This window comes from Haliaeetus albicilla, chromosome 26 (genome assembly GCF_947461875.1).
Source record: "Haliaeetus albicilla chromosome 26, bHalAlb1.1, whole genome shotgun sequence".
Lineage (NCBI taxonomy): Eukaryota > Metazoa > Chordata > Aves > Accipitriformes > Accipitridae > Haliaeetus > Haliaeetus albicilla.
The window spans coordinates 20,737,478-20,758,778 of NC_091508.1; the positions used below are offsets into that span (position 1 = coordinate 20,737,478).

The 21,301-nt window shown below is 44.8% G+C and overlaps 1 protein-coding gene across 8 annotated transcripts in view; it reads left to right on the forward strand.

Moving 5' to 3' along the window:
* The window catches only part of DAB2IP (DAB2 interacting protein), a 210,831-nt gene that overhangs the window by 105,890 nt on the left and 83,640 nt on the right, over nt 1-21,301 (forward strand). Inside the window, exon 1 of one of the 8 annotated variants that reach the window (XM_069771203.1) lies at nt 18,736-18,971. The exons of the other annotated variants lie outside the window; for them this stretch is intronic. The gene's annotated coding sequence lies outside the window, so the exon portion shown is untranslated. Of the gene's footprint in view, nt 1-18,735; nt 18,972-21,301 lie in introns of those variants that run through there. 8 annotated transcript variants of the gene reach the window in all.

Sequence of the window (21,301 nt, forward strand, 5' to 3'; positions counted from 1 at the left end):
CAACAGTTGGCAATTACGGCACTTATTTTAAATAACATGAAAATAAAACAGACTGCTCCCACCCCAGACTCTGCAGATGGGCAGTGTTTTGAATCCCGCTTGAATAATCCCTGATACTAATTATAGAATTCGGGGAAGACGGCGGGGCTGCTGCGCTGCGTCCGACCGGGGACTGGGGCGGGAGTGTGCGAGGCTGTGCTGGGCGAGTGCTGTAGTCTTCCAGCACAAACTCAAATGCAGCAAATCAGAATAATTTCTCCATTGTGATTTCTGCTGTTTGCTTTGTCTCTGCTTTTCTTCCCCTTTGCTGCCCTTGCACTTCCAGTAAGGAAGCTTGTAATAGCAATGTAGTAAGCGCTTGAATGGCTGGAAAATCCTTTCATAGCAAAGAAGATGTGATTGTTACTTATTTATTTTATTTTTGGTTAATACAACTGGAATACAAATGGGGCTTCGATGCCTAAGGGCCTTGCATTCTTTGAGTAATTCCTTATGACATGTGTCAGGCTCTGTTTTATTCAGGTGGGTGGTATGATACTAAACAATAAAGCAAGCTTGCATTTCTCTGCAACTGTATTTATATGCACGCTCCCTGGCACAGAGGTGCTTATTAGTAGAATGTCATATCCACACTGGCTATACCTAGCCCGAAACATTTTGCAAATAACGTGTGGGCCTTATGAGAAATCATCTTAAATCAGTCAGATAACCTAACGCCTGAGTGTCCTTTTCTGCCTCATCCTTTGTCCAGGCAAAGATGAGGCTGCAAGAGACGTTCCTTAAGTAATGCTCTAGACGAAGCATTTGTGTCTGAATGGAATATCGATTTTCTAATTGCTGTACTGCTGTTAAATGAGTCGTTAGTGGGGAGTAGGGGGAAAGCAAACTCAAATGTGTTGCAAGCTAGCTTTGGTTTGTTGCTGCTAAACACACCCAGGGTGTTAATGTGCAAAATTCAACAAACGGAGTAAGGTGGAATTTTTTTTTTTGTATGATAGAGACGTAGAGAGGGCAAATACGAGACTCACCAGTGGGACAGGCTTATTTGCTCACAAAGCACAAAGCAGCCTTTCGGCTTCAGATATTCATGCTGCAACTAGGGAGGAAAACAAATTGCAAAGTGGCGTCTTATGCAATAGTCCCCAGGAGGTGGGTCAGTCACTCTGAATCATCCCGCATGGTCAGACACAGGCAGCGGAAAAGTATTTTTGTTTCCCTTGCTGCTCTACGAAAGCGGCCAGATGGACAGTCCCCAGTTCAGCCATGGAGGAACCCGGCAGCCAGGGCGGACCTGCCGGGGCGCAGCCCCACGGGCTCGACCTCGCTCGCGGCCATTAGCCCCGCGGCTGAGGCAGCCACGGCACGGTGGTGGGTGAACACCCGTTCGTTAAAAGCAGGGCCCGGACCCTCCGGCTGGGTTCTCGCGGGCTGTGCAACAGCTGCTGGATGCGCCCGCTGTCCTGTCTGCGGCCGAGGTCAGGTCTGCATCGGTGACCTCGATCTCGTTCGTTCCATCTCCTTGTAACAGTCCCTAGAAGCAACCTACCTGGGAGAGAAATGGACTTATCTGGCTTTTTGAAAGCCTCTAGTCAGGCACTTTGGAAAGTAAAATGCAGACTCTGAGGTGAAATCTTTATCGCAAAGAATCTTCTTGAGGCAATAGAAACAACTATCAGCTATGCCACATCTAGCCAATAAATAATATTTCTTAATACAGTTTCAGAAAATACAGCATATATTTATGTGTTCAAACACATCCTCTTACCAGAAAAATAGCTTCTTTATTTTTCTGAAGATTAAAATGCCAAATCAACTAATTACTTTTCTTTGAAAACCTCTACCACATAAAACACATACTCTCTCAGTGAACGAAATTGATTTATATTCAGCCATTAATTCTTTATAGCCCATAATTTGCAGAACAACAAAGCTAGTTGGAAAATGTGCCCTATTAAGGGACAAACGGCTTTCTGAATAAGACAGAAATATGTTGGCATGGAAAAGAAATGTGGGTGCAGCTGAGGCTGGGGTGGCACAGGGGCTGTGCTGGGGCACAGGCGTGGACTTGAGGAGCAGCCCTGGGAGAGTGTCCTGAGCTGCCGTACAAATTTCCATAAACTAAAAGGGGAATCGTCCTTGCTAAAGTAACAGCGAGAGCGAGGTACGTGTCCACGCAGCTGGGACAGACGGTGCTATACATGTAGCAGTGAACACATACAGCTCTGTACTTTTTCCCAAACCGTTGGATGCTCTCTTGTGTTACTGCAGTTCAAGTCTATGTACGTAATTTAATTAGGTGCCACGACCTTTCCTTTTGGGAGGCTTTTCCATTGGCTTAAGAATATTTGAAATTTCTGCTAATGTCTCATATTGGTCTCATTTGCATTACCCATGGAAGATTTTTTTTATTATTAGGAGAGTTTAGAAAACTAATAAAATTACATTAGGTTTCTTCCAGTATGTGCGTCATTGACTGGAACTGAGATCTTGATAATGAAATTGGAATTTGTCTACCTCTGTTTCGGGGTAGTAATAAGACGATGATAGAATAAGCCGGGCATTAGGTACAAAACTGCTGGGTTTTGGCAAATAAACGAGATGTTATGAAAGATTGTGTCTGACAGCAGGATAGCTTGGGCTGCACGTACAGATTGGAAGCGGAATTGGAGGCTGGGGGGGTGCGGGAGGCCCCCCAGAGCGTGGGCGGCCGAGGGCGACGGCCGAGGAGAGTGGAGGCCGAGAGCGCGGTAGGCCCCGATGGCGCGGGATGCCCCGGAGAGGGGAGGCCGAGGGCACGGGAGACCAGGCCGGTGGCGGCCGCCCTCGGGACAGCCTCGTGCGAGAGCTTTACGTGTGTGTGCCCCCCCGGGTGTGACGGCACACGGGGACGGGAGGGACCCGCAGCACCTGAGGGAGGGTCCGGGGTGGCTGCGGCTGCGGGGGCAGGATTGGGACTTCCAGTAATAAACGTGAGCAATAAACGCGTACGTTTGAATGATGTTTCTCTCTCACGTTGGATTTTAGGTGAGATCGCAGGGTCTGCCTGCAAGGCTTCGTGCGGTGTGTGTCTTTATGGAAATCTTCTGTTTGTTCCCCGAAATGGAAGTCTGTGAGACACTGAATAAATGCAGGCAGAGCGAGCAGGGAGGTGTTACAGCACAGGAAACAGAAACATAGTCTTAAACAAATTAAAAGGATGGTAATTAACCAAATGAATTTCATCCTGGAGATAATCAGACGAATACATTTAGAAGGAAAATAATCCCAATTCTCAGAAAACAGTAATTAAAATATACTCATTTTTGGGAATCGTTAACAAGCTAGATTGGAGGCAGCAAAGTAGAATAAAGCCATGATGGGTTCTCTTTGGGATGGCGTCTGATGAGGCCCTGATGTGTGATCTAAACATAGCCCCTTGATAGGATCAGATTCAGAGTTTGGGAAACATCTCTGTCTGAATAAGTTCTGGAGAAGCTGAACGGAGCACAGAGCACAGCCTGTTCTGTTATCTAGGTCAGCTGAGAGATAACAGAGGATGAATTTCATAACCATGTATTTAAAGGTGTCAACAGTGGGGAGGTGAAAGAATTGAGGGTGGATAATTGACAGATAAACGTGGGACAAGGGGGGAAGATGCAAGCATCCAGGCATCAGGAAATTACCTGCGTACGCCAGTGCGTCAGTCTGGAGCGGGCTGCCTGGAGAAGTAGTGAAAGCTCTCCTGTACTGACACGGTCCTTGAGGATGTGCTGGAGGAGTCAACCACCCAACAGGTCTCTTCTGCTTTCCATTAGCACCTGAGGATTCCAATCAGGGTCTGAGAGCAGGGAGATTTATGGGGGAAAGGGAGCTCTGGGTGGAAGAGTGGGGGAATGTATTGGTGCATGTTGTTTGAACATCCTAGCCTGGGTGCAGTGTTTTGTTCTCTAGCAAATTTTAGCTAGGTGTGGTGGTCTTTGTTTTTTCCTTTGGGTTCTCTTGTGTAAGCCTCGGATGTTGTCTTTCATGGACAAAACCAGAGATGGGTCATGGCCACAAAATATTGGCTCGTGCCAATACATTGAAAGCTATAAAGTTTGAGGAAGTTTTAGGCTATCCAAGCAGTTGGATAGAGCACAGAACTAGAAAAAAAAAGAAGTATTTACTTCCCAGAGTAAAACCAGTTCTTTTCAGGCTTTAGTCCATGAAACAGTTAGAGTGTCCAAGCCTCATTGGGAGACTTATCTCTTTTGGGTTCTTGATGAGCAGATGCACCTTCTCTACCAAATATGGATAAATACTATTTTTCTAGAAAACACCCATCTGATCTGATCATAGCATATTGTGATTTGACATCTATTTGCTCACACAATATTAATATTGATCTAATTTATTATTGAAACTGCCAGTAGATGAATTGATGGATTGATGAGAAGGATAGTGTTTGGGTATTAATTTTATTTCCTTATCAAAATGCCTTCAGAGAGGACAGATCACGCTGGAATCTCTGGGAAACAGACCTTTCTAGGATTGTCCAGTCTTTACCTGCCCAGTAAATGGACAAAGGACGGAAAATGCCCTTGAAAGGAGCTCCATCCCCACAGGGTGCCTGGCATGGACACACCAAAGGGTGTCTCTAAAGGAAAGGCAATGTCTGCTGTACCCTGTCTCACTCAGAAGTACTCAGTCCCATGCAAATAGACTAGATTAAACAAGATGCTCCTAGGATTATTAATGAACCTGAGATCCTTAAATTGCATAGTAGGAGGTTTCTGTTGGATTAAGCCTTCTGCACATCACAATGCTCTTATCTAGAATTTATCTGCATGCAATAAAATGAATAAAACCTGAATTAGAAAGAAAACTTCAATAGAAATCACATAAAACCGCATGCAGATTTATAATCTCTAATAATTACTGTCTTTTCAAAGAGTTTATTTTTTTTTTACCCTCGCCCAAACTTCAAATGTTTCATTTTAAATTTTCATTCCTAGTCTTGCACCATCTAAATTTATGGCTTTGCCTAACAGTTTATCTGTTTAGGCGCTTTACTATAGCCTGTGTTCTTGCCTAACAACAGAGAATTATTGATTTTTATTTTTTTTTAAGAATCAAATGCCTATTCCCTTCATGTGACATTTGCTTGTAGGCTTGACAAGAACACAGGTTTAGGCAGTGCATGTACAGTGGGGTGGGTTGCCAGCCTCTAGAGCTCGGGCAGCAGCTTTGCATTGATTACACCAGCACTGGGCTGTGTCATACAACTCAGTGGCTGTTTTTAAAACCTCCGAGCCTTGCGCGTGCTGGAGACTCCTCGTGGCCTGGGTGTGTTGAAGTGGGACATTTTGTCTAGCGGGTAGCCTCCTATAGTATTCAGCATTCAAACCAGAGGTTTAATCTATTCATTAAGGCTCTCAAGAGAAAATTGTTCACTAATGGAGTATCTGGGTGGTGATCCGAAGTGTGGTGCAGACAGAGGAACTGACTGTGGGGATTGAAGATGATACTGGACATGGGAAGTAAATAGTATGAGAGCTAGTTTGAAAAAGTGGGCTAGTAACTGACCCCACAGATACTGCTAAGTAACAAAGCCCGTGCTTCCCATTCTTCATCCTTTCCTCCAAGCTATCAGTCAGTCAGAAGGCTGTAGAATACCAAACAGCTTAAAACACGTCAAGCTGAAAAGTAACATTTAATGAATAAGAATTCTGTGTTCCTGAAATAAATAAATAGCCCATTTTCCATCTGTATCTGCAGCACATTGCTCCTCGCAACCTCTTGTTATAGAAATACTTTTTTAGTCTGGCATGTTTTTCCTTTCCCCAGCTAATTATGTTCAGTTTCAAGTAGGTGCTCTGGATGAACAAGTGACTATCATTTAGGAAGTCAGAGTCGGGAGGGATGCAGAGTTTCATGAAACCCGTTGTGACCTTGGAATGTAGTAGACTTTTTTTTTATCCTTTTTTTAAGTTTGACTTCTTCAAAGGAAGACCTTCAGCCCTTCTCAGATTGAGCTATCTCTATATTGCAGTCATTAAAGATTCAGTAGTACCTTTTAAGTCCATGTTAGGAAATTCAAATTTTTCAATTTAGTAAAGCTGTATCTCTTTTTCAAGTACTATACTGCTCATTTTTGAAGGTCTTCCAGGATTTCCAGTGGCTTCTTGCAGAGCAAGAGCCAGAATGTGTTGTTTTAATCTAAAATCTCAGAGCAACAGGACTGCATGTATTCTGTGGTTGAACTGTCTACAAAGGCAAAAATGTCACGTAGACTAAGAAGGAGCCCCTCAGGTGACCAGTGTATTTCTGCTGTGCTGCTGAAGTCCTTTTTGAGTGTGGCTTGGTTACTTATGTCTTATTTATTTATTTCTGTATTTGGGATTGGACCAGAAGCAGAAGTCTCTTCTCTCCGAGGGCTCGTAGCTTTTAAATGCTGAAGGTTGAACCTCCTAGCCGTGGTGAGCTAAACTGCAGTGTACTTTGAAATCTGCTTCAAGATCTGAACTTTGTTAAATAGCCCCTTCTCTATTTAATGTTAGAGGAGGAAAAGTCTAAGCCTCTGAGTGGATTCATAGTCACACTTTAATTAATCATATTTTTACAGCATGCTGCCAGCAACTGTCAGGATGAAGGAGATACCTCTAATCCAAATTCACAATAACAGAAAATAAATGCACTAGAAATATCCCCAGCCAATAAACAGACTCATCCTCTAAGAAAAAATATCCTTCCCGCAAACGAAACTCAGAAAAACTGATGCGAAGCAGATTTCTTCCACTCTTAGTCCCAATCAAACAAGGTACGTTTGCTAAGCAGGAACGAGTGCCAGCAGCAGTGTGCTCCAGGGGCCTCATAGGAGCACAAGTGGAAGTGTAGGTGGTGAAAAGGAAAACTCTTTGGCAAGGAAGTAGATTTCATTTTCAGCCTCCCCAAAGGATCCCTCTGAAGAGCAAAGGGTGGGGTAGGGAGCAGGAACAGGAACAGGATCTTGGAAAGACCTGACACATTTTGAAATCCCATCTCAGGCTACAGTCAACTAAAGAAATTAATTGACCATTATATGTGTGGGGGTGAAAATAACCCTTTTGTTGCTGGTTGTGGGGCTGCACATTTCTCAAGAATATTACTTTCTAAAAGAAGGAAAATGGCCGCAATGAAGTTCCAACAGGCTGAGGTTCTTGGAGAGAGGCAGGGCAGAACTGGCAGAGAAATGGTTGAAGCTGTGTTTGGGATGATGAATTTGAATCTTCCATAGTTTAAGAAGTGTTCAGGAAATGAAAAGCAACTCACTTTCCCTCACTGTGCTCTAGCTGGCTTGGCACACAAGGGAAAAATATTAACTTGGTAAAGGATGATGAAGACATTTTTCTCCAATCGACAGGGTGTGTTTGACTTGCCCGTATTTTGGGTTTGGATTTTTTTTCTTTTCTAGTTAATATTCAAGCAGCTGTTTTGAGAATAGTTTATCACTCGTCTTTAAAAAAAGGAATTCCTCTTGCTGTTTATTTTCATTCTTTCCTTCTTTCTGATACTTGCTAGTCAGGGTAAGTATAAAGCAGCTGAGAAGGAGCGGGGGTTAGGAGAGAAATCTGTGGAAACGACCGAATGCCTGTTATTCATTTACCCCTTAAGGTGTTAGTGGAATTACCTGGGATGCAGGATTTTGCTATAGCTCAGGGTGGGATAAGCTGACTCAAGAGCAGCGCAGGTAGGGTGGTGGTCAAAACGTGCCCTCCAAGCCCTGCACTCATGGCAAGGTAGTTTAAATCAGTGTGGTGGAGAAAAGCTAGAGTATATGCTGTGGCTCTTAGAGATGTGGAGGGGTGGAGGGGAGAGAATGAGACATCTCTGGTCAGGCCAGGGTGCGAACACCGGTGAGGGAGGAGGGAGGACAGGCTGATCCAGGCAGTTTCTTCAGCACCAGTAGCTTTCCTGTGCCACCGGTTGGTGACACCACCCGCCTGTCTCACCCGCTATTAGCGGTGGAGAGAAGAGGAACTTTGGGATGGACAATACTGTGTATTGAACAAAAGAGAAGAAGGAAAGGGAGGATTGACTCCGGGATCGAGCCAGGCCAGACTGCAGAGAGAGAGGAGAGAATTGGTTCGTATGTTGACTGTGCGAAGAGGGACGTTACCATTGTCAGTGCTCGTAACTCTTCTGTGACTAAGCACAAGTTATCTCTCTCCAGGGCTTTCACCAGTGCTAAAACCCAATTAAACCATGCTAAAAGAAACCTCCCAAGAGCTGACAGCAGAAATATATTGACCTTCTCTGGCAAATGTTGGTGCTGTCATTGTAACGCAGTGCTTTTATGTCCGTTCTGCTGGGGTGCATGGTGCCACTGCCTGCAGGCAGTGGGGCCCGGGCTTTGCTGCCTGTTTTGCCCACCCGGGGGGAGCCAGCAGATGCTGCCTGTGCTTGCAGGTTCATCTGTTCTTTCTACCTGTCTCTGTGACGCTGCAAACCCGGTGTTCCCCAGAGCTTGTGCCGTTAGACTTTTCCTTCCGTGTCTGTGACTGCCACTGGCCTCTCAGTGTGCTCCAAAAAATCTGAGATATGTTTTTTCTCCTTCTTTCTGAGTGGTTTCATTTATTATTTATTAATGACAGCCAGAGGACACACTAGTGATGGATTCTGTTATGATGACTGCAGTAAAACTCTGTGCTTATACTAAGTTACTGGGAAAATAATACATTCGTTAGACAGACTCTGGGGTTAACTCTGTGTAGTTTTGGTCTTCCTTGTTGTATGGGGATATATTTTTATTAACTTTAATGAAAAATGGCTTGGCAGGGATTAAATTGGGAACAACACAAAAAACCCAGGCATTTCTGAGCTCCCCTGGGGAAATCACAGTCGAGCTTGGTCACATACATCCCTTAGCCTTTCTCTGAGCCTGCAACACTGGGAGAAGGTTAACACTGACTGTGTGGCTTCTGTGGCTGCCTGTCCTCATAGCTGGGGCCTCCAGCTTAACTCTTATCGGCCACTGTCTTGCATCCACCACAGAATCTGGCCCCACTGCCTGACATGACAAAGTGCTTTCGCCTTATTGCAGTCACCTTCACGCTGCAGGGCTGCTCTCAGCCTACTCTTTGTGCATCTTGAGCGTTTAGCAAACTGGTGAAGGTGATGGGCTGACACAATAGAAGGCACAGGTCTGCTCAGAGAAAGCATATACTGACATTTTCCCTTTGTACCCACTCGTGGTCTGTTACTACTGCTATTGCTTTTGCACGTCAGTGCAGAAACTCGAAGTGTCCCTGATCCCTCCCAGCTGCTGAGCTCCTTTCCAGTAAACAGCCTCTGGTATTCCCAGGGTGATGGACAGCCCCCCTTCACGACAGCAAAGCAGCTGACCGCACAATACAGCCGGGAAACTCAAGCTACGTCCGTGCCTTTTGCAGTCTGTTCCTTTACCCTTCGAGTCAATGGAAGCTTTGTCATCGACTTCAGGAGTGTCAGGTTTGAAGCATTAATACCCCAGTGACCCAGGAGTACTGTCACGGCTTGGATGCAGCCAGGGGCCTTTGAAACTTTGATTTTGGGCATGTGTCTGGGAGATTAATCATAGTCACAATAGACACGGAGGTCTTTATGGACTGCTGCAAGCTGTGATTCACCAAACTGAACATCCAGGTTGTTTGCAGTCTTCAAACGCTTTGTTTCAGACAGTTGCTCTCCTGCAATACTAGTCTTGGCTCGAGCAACAGGACAGTATCACTCGCACAGCCGCTGTGTGCCAGCGCTCAGAACGGGTGACAGGGCAGCACTGGTGGAGACTGGAAGGAACCGCATGTGGGATGCTGGAGTTCATACAAGCAGGTACGAGGTAGGCTGGAAAGGCAGTGTGTGTTGTACCTGCTGTAACAGTTGTTCAGCTTTCTAGAACCTACCCCGATTCATGTCAATGCTAACAGCATCCCTCCTTTTCATAAAATCATATTTTATAACTTTGACATGCTTTGAGTTTTCACTAGTCAAAAGCCATGATTTTATTTCTTTCCTTCCTTCTATTTTTTCCCCTTTTTGTGTAATGAAAAAGTTGAAAAATGTCTTGAAATGAGGTCATTGAATAGGTAGACAGAAAAAGCCTCCTATATTTTCAATTAAAATATCAAAAGCAATTTTTTAAGATTTTTTTTCACCCAATTTTAGAGGTAAGCATCCTAATCTCTATGACATAGTGAAATATGCATAGAGATATTTTTAAACTTTTGGTTACTATTATTGTTGTTTCTTTAGTCTTTGCAGTGCTGTGGTAACAACAGTGTCAGCCTAAAAGCCTGCTACGCATTTTCTCACACAAAGAATAGTTTTCTTCTGTGAATGGTACATAAGTTATATTTAACCTAGAGAGAACAATACGCTGAAAGACAATACCGGTGACGTTCCCTGCTGAGAACATTTGTACAATGCAGCAAATGTTGAAGTAGAGGGGTCCTCCTGTGGGGCCAGGCTGTACCAGCCCCAAACCATGCCTGCCTCTGCGGCAGAGGTGAGACATTTCTCCTTTGGAGGCTGGAACTAGGTAGCGAACACACATCTCCAAAGCCTTTTGTGCCTGGGGTGCAGAAGTCTGGGCAGGGGAGAGGGGCAGCTGTTTCAAAGAAAGAGTTCATGGTATCTTTCCTGTGGCTGCCAGTGCTCCAGGCAGCAGGACTCTTGCCTCTTACCATAGAGAAAATGGTGTTTGATCTGATCCAGTTGCCCCTATTTACCTTTTCTTGTGAAGCTCTAGTTTAATGAGTTCAGAAACATTTGTAAACTTTAAAATTTCAAGTGGAATTTGAAAACAGTGCCTTGACTTTCAGGTATATGGATACATGAGAAAGATCCATGTGACCTTTAGAGTATTTCCTTGTTTTTAAATTAAGCCTGACTTCTATAAAAGTAAAGATTTTTTTGAGTGTTCTATTTTGGGGATGAGAATGGTTTTAGTTTTTGGTTTTTAAAATCTTTTTAAGCTGTTTGCTGGTGTCAGTTATGTTTTTTAATTAGTCTCCTTGTCTGAGGACTTCTTTCCATCTGATTTTCAGTGCCAGCAGTGTCAGCTCCCATTAGAAATATGGACTCTGGCATGTCTCATGTTCACTTGAACAGCTTTAGCTTGCAGTATTGAGGAATGCAGTGTCTTGATGCTGGAAGGGACTGCTAGGAGCAGATGCTATTAAAACTGTTCCCTTTCTCAGTTTGCTCAGAGCAGATAAACTCGCTCGTATGCAGAGGGCTCGTGTGTGGCCACAGATCTGGTGAATCTGCCCAGTGGGAGCAAGGGGATGGGATGAAGGGGTCAGCAGTGGGTTTAAGTGGGCTTTGAGCCTTGCACGGTGCTCATGCTGGTTCTCCGCACAGGCACAATTCTCCTCATGCCTTTCAAGGGATTTGCCTGCTTGTTTCCTCAGAGCTGCTGGAGCACATTCCCCACCGTAGGTCAGAGTGTTCTTTATTGAGTTGTATGAAAAAGTTGGACAGGTAACAACAACAATTTGGCCAGGGTGCATTACACCAGGTTTTACTCAAGCTGCACTCTGCTATATCTACACCACTTTCCTGCTTAATTTTTTTTTTTTTAGTTTTCTACAAGTAAGTTGTCTCCACTCCCAACCAGATGTAATTTTCGTTACACTTTTACGTGGGGCCAGAAAATGAAAACTTCCCATTCTTCCTAGGGTAAGTGAAACTTGGCAGTCCTTCACCATGGAAACCAAATTATTTAATAGTGTTTAACTTCCCTCAAAGTCCAGATGCTCTGTTTGCACATGATTTGGGGGGAAAGCTGCACGTTACGTCTCTATCCATTGTGGTCAAGGCAGAAAGGAAGCCGGTAGCACAGAGGGTGGCCAAACAGCCAGCAATATTGCTGTGCGTTAGGGGTTACCAAGGACTATATCACAGTCAACAGTATATATCATCAAGTTATTGATCCTACTTCTGTGCATAGAGCCTCCTCACAGCACACCAAGACAATCTTATCATGCCTACAGTAAGATAAACAACAGGGAAATCCTCCCCAATAGTGCCTTTGATCATTAGTTTCTTTGGGATCTCCAATGTCATTTTAGCTAAGCCAGTGCGTGAGACCACAAATAATCAAATCAATGTATCTTGTAAATTGTACTCGTGGCCAGGGCAGGTTGGCAGCTGCCTGTCTGTGGCATCCTCTGTTCTGAAGACACAAAGATGAGAGGAGCTCTGTACCAACCCCCTCTGTGTGCACAGCACGGTGTGCTCCACCTCTCTGCCTTCTGCCTGCTTAACAAATTGCACTAATTGTCCAGTTAAACACACTTGGGAATTGGGATACGCCATGCGCAGGGGAAAACTACAGCTGCCATCTGTGTGTCTGTGTGCCCCCCTGCTTCAAGAAGCTGTCAGCGGAGTCTGCTTTGAATAATTCAGACTCTGAGCTGCAATTTGTAAGATAAAGGAAAATAAAAAGTGCCTGTAGCTGGCTGCAGTGGCAGTAACTCTTTCTACCAAAGTTCAATATCCAGCAATTGCTTTTAGGAGTGAATTGGACAGTCAGAGTCCTCCACGCCTGTGCTGGCTACGTGCTGAGTTCCCGTAGCACTGTCACTGTGAACACACCTGCACACAAATGCTCATGCTGGAAGCTCGGCACTGCTTCTGTATTTGTCCGAGTTTGGGGTTTTCCCCCATCGCTTCCCTTCAGTGGTCCGTGTCATTCCACAGGTGAACTCCTGCTGGTAGCAGCTGTGGGAATGCGAAAGTGTGGCAGATCGGAGCTGAGCTCATTTGTGGTTCCGTTCTGGGCATTTTTTAAACCAATGTAATTTTACAAACTTGCATATAGCGCTGCGTAACCAAACCAGCATGGCAGAAGAGTAGACAGAAGGAAGATGGGATGACTTTTCTTCAAAGTCAAGACTGAGGGACTGAAGTGCAGAATCTAGCCTGCTACTTCTTTTCCTTCATTTGAATCTGTGGATACCCGTCACAATATTTCTCTGAGCAGTATTTCACTTCATTAGTTTGTATTGTTAACTGTAAAAGTCCTGTCAGTTTTTATCTATTGTTTCCTGCCAAGTGCTTTAAACAATCAGAGCTAAATTATACAGCTATTTCCTTAAGCAGCCAAATGGCAGTCCGTTGATAGTCATTCAGTTGCACAAGATTAAAATAGATAACTTGCAAGATAAATAGCAGGTTGAGGAGTTCATCTTGTGTGCATTAGCAAAAGGATCGTGCCTCATTGCTTTACAGCCGCCCTCCCCAGGAACACCTCTGGCTCGATGTCTTGCTGCTTCTTGCTGCCGTCCCTCCACCCCACGGCGCTGGTGCCCGTGCCCCCGCAGCCCGGCCCGAAACACACATCGCTGCAGAACGTGAAGCGGTTTTCTCAGTGTTTAGCTTGCTGTGCTTTGAAGAACTAAGTACTGTAAGACGTTATAGGATGTTCCTAGGGTAAAGTGATGAGGCAGAAACTGTCTTCAAGGCTGCTGGGCCATTCCCATCAGGATCAGAAATTTTCTGTGGGGAGACAGAGATCCGTTCCCCATCTCAACCAAAGGGGTACGAGAAAGCTATTAGCCTTGTTTCACTGAAGTGCTTCTCTTCAGGAAGACATTAAGTTTGTGCCTAAGTGTTTTGCTAAACAGAGGAGACCTTGTGGCAAGAAACTTTAAAGGCACATTTTACAGCTTAAATCTGCCTCTCAAATGAGACTTGCTGACAGAAATAAAGGGAATAACAGACTGATGCGTGCAGAGTTGTCTCATGATTTTTAAAACATAAGGTCATCGTTTACAAACTTGGCTCCTTCAAGTTAGGCATGCAAATGCTTATGTAGGTACATAAATAAGTGGCCTACTTTCCTGGGATGCTGAATCCATTAAAATCAATGGAAGTTCTGCATTTCTGAATACATGTCACTTATTTTGCTAGCTAATTTTAGGTACCCAAATACAGAAACTTTGATCTAAAAGAAGAAGGTTTTTTAAAACGCTGCTGAATTTTTGCCATGCTTCTGGAACACCAGGCTCCATGGCACGTGGTTAAGGCCTGGCCGTCAGGGGAATTCAAAGGGAAGCTGGCCTGAGCCCTGCATGAAGAATTCGTCTGGAATCACCTTAGCATAAAAGAAGGAAGGATGTCATCTGTGGAGTGCAAAGCGTACATGAAACTGTCCACTCTCAGTTCACAGCCTAGGCTGAGGGCAAAGTGAAAATATCAAGCAAAACAAGTCAAAGCATGCTGTAAAAATCTCTACATGGGATCAGTAATTCCTGTAAAAGCATTTTTGAAGTCATCACATTGGTCAGGCCAGATACAATCTCTGTGCATTGTCCCTCGCAAAGAAGTTGCCAGGTCATGACTTGTTTTCTTGCTCGATCTGAACAGTGCGGGTAATGTCAATGTGGTCTCAGTAAAATGAAGTGAGAGATTTGTCACACGGTTTAGTCTTTAGTTTTATAGCACTAAATATAAAAAATGAGAGAGGCGAGTGTCGTTTTGTCTTGTGAGGTCATCGGTTTTCATTGCCAGTTACTGCTGTGCATGGCAGTTGTGCGCACCTCTGTTTTGTTCTGCAAAACATTATGTCTGAAAGTCTACATCGAGGACTTTTCTTCTAATGCATTCTCTCTCCTGAAAGCGAGAGCTTTTCTGATTATCATTTGTGTCTTGCACTTGTTTGTGCCGCTGCTCTGATCATGTCATAGGTACCCCTTCTGAAGTCTCTCAAGCTACCCAACTCGTCTAGCATCATGTTCAAGTTGCCTTTCCCCTTCCCTTTCTCCAGCCTCAACATATTTTCCACAGTGTGTATCCTGAGCTCCTAAGCAGCATTCGGTCTCCTCCCTTATAATTTTCTTTATTTCCTTACCTGACTCTGGGGTTTATGTCATCTTTGTGCCTTTTTCTCTGACAATGCCTATATTTAGAAACGGTAGCCTGCACTCTCCATTTCCCGAGCATCAGTCATTCCCCTGCCCCTGCTCCAGGTCCTCCCTGAATAACCATTCCTCCCCTCTAGTCTTCTAGACCTGATCTCCTTCACACACCTGTGTCTGTCCTAGGGAGTTTTGTTCCTTTTCACATCACCCGATTTCCAGTTAGACTCAGATCCAGTAGTCTTGTCTTTTCCTGCTTCCAAAACACCCGCTGTGAAGAGTAAAGGCCATTAACACCGTGTCGCAATGTACTTGTCTGCTCCTGCACAGAACATCTTCTATTGGTGAAATGCTCCACTGAAGTCAGCAGTAAAAGTTTTCAGCAAATTCTTAATTTACTAAGTACTTCCAGATTAAGGAAGAACCTGGAATGGCTTACATACACAAAATATTCAAAGGCCAGAGGGACCATGCAAAAAAGTGTTCATTTGAATACAATTATTTTCCAAGAGAACAACAAAACCCTCTTTTTTTTTAAACTGGGTCAACACTACATCTGCAGCACTCAGCCATTTTACATACGACACGATCACCCACTCTGTTTATCTTTAGGCAATATGCTCTTGCAAACTGCCAATTAATTGCATATTTGGTGCCTGCTCTCTCCCAGCATCCTGGATAAACACGGCGAAGCCAATCAGAGGGAGCTGCTCTTGGCTGCAAGGGGAAGGAAATCTGTCATTGTCTCAGCCTTGTTATCTGCAACCAAGGCAGACTTCTAGCAGCATTCTGCTTGTAAACACCCTCTTTAGACACCTTCTGATTTACATAGATGGCATGTCAGCCATTGTCTGCAGCACTACCTGAAGGTTTTAAAATAATTGCTTTCCAAAATATTAGATGCAGATTGTCCTTGATAAAAGGCAAGGGCCATCAACACTAGTAAAATGTAATAAGTAATGTCCTTAAAATGAAAAAATAAAGCTGAGTCCAAACAAATGTAAGAGAGAGAAAAGGGGAGAAAGGGATATCGAGACAATCCATAGTTAGCTCTGCTCAGAGGGTCCTTCCTGTGGATTTTATCTGGATTGCCGTTTGGAAGGTTTGGGGGTCAGGTCTGGTTGTGACATGGCCTTTTCAGAAAGGTCCAACCTGTTGGATGTTAGCCCAGGGGTACCTTCTCCTCCAGTCTAAGTTGGAAGTATTTCCTACTCTCTGCAAGAGTCATATGTTATTTAAATCTAGCCTCGACAAAAGAAGAAACCATAGGAAATAATCTCCATTGCATGCAGGGTTTTCTGACTGGCTGTATTCTTCCTTTCTGTCTCTAATTTCTGTGACTACTGAAATCCCAAAAGAATGCACTGGAGAGATGATCCTTCATTGGTTTTGGATGTGCACTAGCTACAGCCTAGCAGGTCTTCTCTCTTTCTTTATTTCTATCATGCTCTAAAACTAAGTGACTTCAAAAGAGGCTCAGCTGAATCTACAGTGGCTACAGAGAGCCGGGACAAAATCTTCTCCTAGGGCAATCCTCAAGAGGATTTTAAACCGCCATCTTGACACTGAGTTATTGTAAATTAACTGTTGCTTCCAGGCAAGGAATGATGAATGGTCTGAAATGAAGAGATAAGCGTGCATATGGATACATTCTCCCAGGCTCTCATGGACCTTCTGTGTTACTAGCAGCTGGGAGTAATTCCTAAGACAGGGAATATTTGATGCTGTGTCAATTCTTATTTTAATATGCCCATGTATATAGAGAATTAATCATAGAATCATAGAATCATTTAGGTTGGAAAAGACTTCTGAGGTCATCAAGTCCAACTGTTAACCTAGCACTGCCAAGTCCACCACTAAACCATGTCCCTAAGCACTGAGTGGAATTAGTTCGAACCAGTGTAATATAGAAGAAAAGCAAGCTCCTTGTGTCTTATAACTATACAGAGACCCATTTTTTTGTCTGTTTGCTTAGCTGTTCTTTTCTACCAGTCTTATCTTAGACTGTCCATGTTTTAATTGTGTCATTTAATATTTACCTTAATAGTGCCCTAAGGCCATAAGTTAAGATGAGTTCTGACATGCCTGTCTGCCAGTTTGATAGCACAGCCAACCCAGAATCGGCGTAAGCAAGGAAGGGATCCCGGGAAATGGGAGACTTGCAGTTACGACGGCTGCTTCATAGTCAAATCCTGCTCCTGCTAAACCAACGAGAACATAACCGCTGGACTTCAGTGGAAGTGGCATTTGGCCTGCAGACACCAAACACATGCTTCATCACGGGTATTGCAGAAGGGGCTTCATTCTTGTCCCTCAGTTTTGGATAGAGCAGGATATCTGGTGCACGAACAACTGAGTTCAGAGGAAAAGTGATCCAGACTGAAAGGAGTGTGTGCCCGTGTGTCCTGAGAGCCAGCTGTGCAAATTGCACTTGGTAGATTAGAAAGGTGCCTGTTTGCATTGGAGTGATAGTGGAATATGTATTGTAATTATGCAGTAGTCGCAGCCAAGCTGTTAGCATAAGGTTGGGACACTGAACAGAGATGTAATAGAAAACATCCTTGCAATTCTGCCCTTCCACTTACTTTTCTCAGTAAAAACACATCCAGAAGAATAGCAAGTCCTTGCTCAGTGCTCTCCTAAATCACTGTGAGCCCTGGTGCATAGCAGATGCTCTCGATGCCCTTTCTCATTAACTCAGGGAATGGTACAAACAGCTGAAATAGGTACTCTGATCGTCCCCAGTGTTTGTGGTCATCACCAGAGCAGCGAATCTAAACATTTGCCGTCAGAAATGAGCAAAAACCACTGCCTCAAGGAGGATGTGTTCAGGAAAGGGGGAGGCACAGGGAGTTGTGGGAACTTGAACAAAATATTCAGGGTTTTTTTCTTTTATTTCTCTAATGTGCCAGAATTTTCTCATTGACAGGGTGAAGTAAAATCTGTTGGACTGGGGCTGCTTACCAGGTCATTGTGGAGTATTGTATTATTGAAATAGAGTGGAGATGAGATACATATGTTGCTGTCAGGGACTAGAGTTTATTGTCGCAGTGGGTATGGCTAATAATGGAAGTTTAGATTTCAAGAGGATTTGAGGAGATTGTCCTTTAATTCCTATATGTCTGGATTGTGGACATATTCTGTATGCCTGGACTTCTTTACAATTGTGGTAGGTTGACCCTGGCTGTGTAAATACAACAATTTAAAATGTGAATTGTAAATACCAATAGAAGGAGGCTGCAAGCTAAGCTGACAGCATTTATAGTTTTAGCTTTAAAGATTAACTGCCTTCAGGAGGTAATAAAGATCAGAGCTGCCCGATCCTGATGCAACTGCCTATGAAAGCATGTTGACATTGCAATGACAGGCGTCAGGAGCAGCGCGTCGCGGGGAGAGTTCGGAAACGCGCACTCCTTATCGCGACCAGCATCCGCCCAGCAGTGTCCAGTCTTCGGTAGTGTCGGCTGGCCAAGTGCTCCCAGTAGGGATGGTGAATACGTAACATTTTGTAAGCGATGGGAGCCTGTTGCTGAATAAACGAAGAGGAAATCTTAAAATTAATCAGAGGTGCAGACAGAGATGCCTGCGCTTATGTGCAAACTCTCCCACTTCTTACCTGTACGTTTGCTGTACTGCACTAATTGTGTATGAGAAAGAAAAATGCTAGATGAAGTTTAATTAGGAATGAGCTGCTTTGTCATGTAAACTTGGAGTGCAGTGCAGTTTCTTCAGCCTGGATCGCAGCCAGTACCTGTGAGAGCTCCTAGGCAGCAGGGAAGGGGCTGGGAGCAGATGCCTCTCCTCCGAAGCAGCGAGCCTCGAGGAAGGGTTTGAATTACAAAGGAAGGGAAGGGGCTGAGCTTCCCTCCCCCCCACCTCCCTTCACAAAGGGCAATAGTCAGTTTACTTTAATAACCTCACTATCAGCTGCAGAGGAAGTCTCGCAGTCCAGGAGCCTGCGAGCGGTTTCAGAGCCAGCTAAAATCACACAAGCCAAGCGGAGCCGACCGACCCGGCCAAGAGAGGGCAGCGCGGAAGATGGACTCGCACTGCTCTCGGAGGAGCTGACTTTCCTGGGGAGCCCAGAACCGTTTCTCTGTCCTGATCTTATTTTTCTGTCCCGTGGAGGCTTGGGTAAGTGTCTGGTAGTTTTCTGCTTACCTTTCTTTTTAGTGGTTCACTAGGATTCGCCAAATTACAATGGAACTGCAACGGCAAAGTATTTCCTGCACCTTCGTGAGCTTGCTCTGGAAGTGGATGATCCAGATTTGAAAAGCTGGACCTTTAAAATCTTTTGTATTCATATACTGCTTTTTAAAAAGGGCCAGCAAGCAGATGCGGAGAAAACAGACTTTCCAGCACATTGTTTCAGCTGGTAAGGACTGCTGGGGCTAGAGCGTCTTGCAATGCGTTGGATTTTCAAATGTTGGATTGCTCTGAACGGAGATCTCCCGAGGTCTGTCAGTCGGTTCAATGGTGCAGATGTTTGTGCTGTTTCCTGTGAAATCAGCCTGTGGGGGTCGAGGCAGCTGCGCCTCTAGCCAACCTCTGTATTCAATCATCCGCCAAGAAAAGGAGCGTTCAGCGCTTTCTCTAGACATTCGGGGGGAGAGAAAGAAAGGTGCAGGAATCAAATGGTAAAATGGTTTGCTTGAAAGGTGTTTACTCCGGGCCCTGATACTCTTGCAAAAGGGATCCGGTGATTGGGAAGCGCAGTGTACAGGCAAGCAATTCCCTCACATCCATGGGGAGCGGAGCGTGCGGAGTGGCCACGGTGCTGCAGACAGAATTAATAGATTTTTCAAAGTGATTGTAAAAGATCTGTATGACTGTAAAAAAAGAATTGGCCGTGGACTGGGGTAGGGTGTGTTTGCAAGCAGTCCCGGGTATGTGTAGGCGGCTGTGTACGTGGTATGAGTACAGCCGAGCTAACTTTAAAGGGAGATGTACTAAAACTTATGTAATGTATGAAACTGAATGTCCTTTCCTGACGTCCCTGCTGTGAACCTGAAAGGACTAACCCTGAAACGATTTTTAAAGCTGTCTTTGTTAGTCACCTTTTAAGCAATTTGTTTCTTTTCACGTTTCATTTTGAGTAAAAGGAGATAGGCTGGTTTCACTCCCCTCTGCACTCCTCCTCTATTGTTAGTCTCTCCCAGCTTCCCGTACAATTGTCCAGCTCTGCTCTTTTCAGAGCCCAGCGGAAAAGGATATTGTTGAAAAGAAAGAAAGTATTTCAGATTAAAGTCTGGCAAGCATTTGCGTCCTCATTAGGCTTCAGACACATTTCCTCCCTCCCATCTCTTCTCCCCCAAAAGTAGCAGGATGACCAGTATTGCTTGCAATGTCTTAAGCAGCGGCAGAATCCCTCTTAGCCATTCACTATTCAATAAACGCAGCAAACAATAATCACAGTTTAAAAATGAAGCATGTTTATAATAATATGTACAACTGGGATCACAAATGTAACGAAAGAGTGAATTCTTAATATTAAGACAAGCCTCATTCAGACTTGTGAGCTGGGGGCAGTGGATGAATTGCCCCAGCAGCGACACTGAGCATCTGCCCCAGGCAGGGTCGGGGATCGTGGCTGGTAGGAAGGGTGTAAGGGAAGGGGTGTGCAGTGAGGGAGAAAAGGTCAAGGCTGCATCTCTATTTGTTCTCGTTAAGTCATAGCTTGATGTAGCAAATGGTAATTAATAGTCATGTTAATGTTCAGAGGTAAACTGATATGACTCTCCTTGCTTCCTTTTGATTCCCAGCCATCATTTCAGTTATTTTCCTTTGAGCAGCACAGATGAAGCAGCGTTGGGTCTGGATGATCTTTGGAGAGACCCAGCCAGCAAACACATGGCCTTGCGGCATGTTTGCGCTGCACGACTCTGCGACGCGGCGCCTGGGCTCCTGGCACCATCCTTCTTCCCACTATGCTGCAATTAGCGGGAGGTGTCCCTGGGCATGACTGCAGTGCCCGGGAGAAGAGGGCTGCCGTGGGGTTTGTAAAAATAACGTAGACTCTTGTGAGGCTAAGCCGCCTCCTGTGGCCTCGTTAGTGACAATATTAGAACAGGGAGATGTGAACGGAGCGAGTGGAAAAGCAGTGCTGTAGACAAAGGGGAGCCGCGGTTCAGCAGGAGACCTCGCTGTGTTCTCCAGTGAACCCCAGCGCATGGTGCTCCGTTTGCTCCTAGTCCGAGCCGCAGCCCTGTGCGTGTTTTATCACAGCAACTTGCCAAGCTTTTGTGGCCCAAGGGTGCATACTTGGGAAGCTGGGAAGATAGTGAGTGGGATGAGAAAGAACTCAGTAATTTTGTGAGTTTCCTTCTGCTGAAAGTGACAGGAATAACACCCTTTCTTATTTAAAAGGCTCCCTCAGCTTCACTGGGTATTGTACAGAAACACCCTCCTTCTTTGCTTCTCTCTGACTTTCACCATTTTCAGAGACCTGCAATTTGATGACAGGT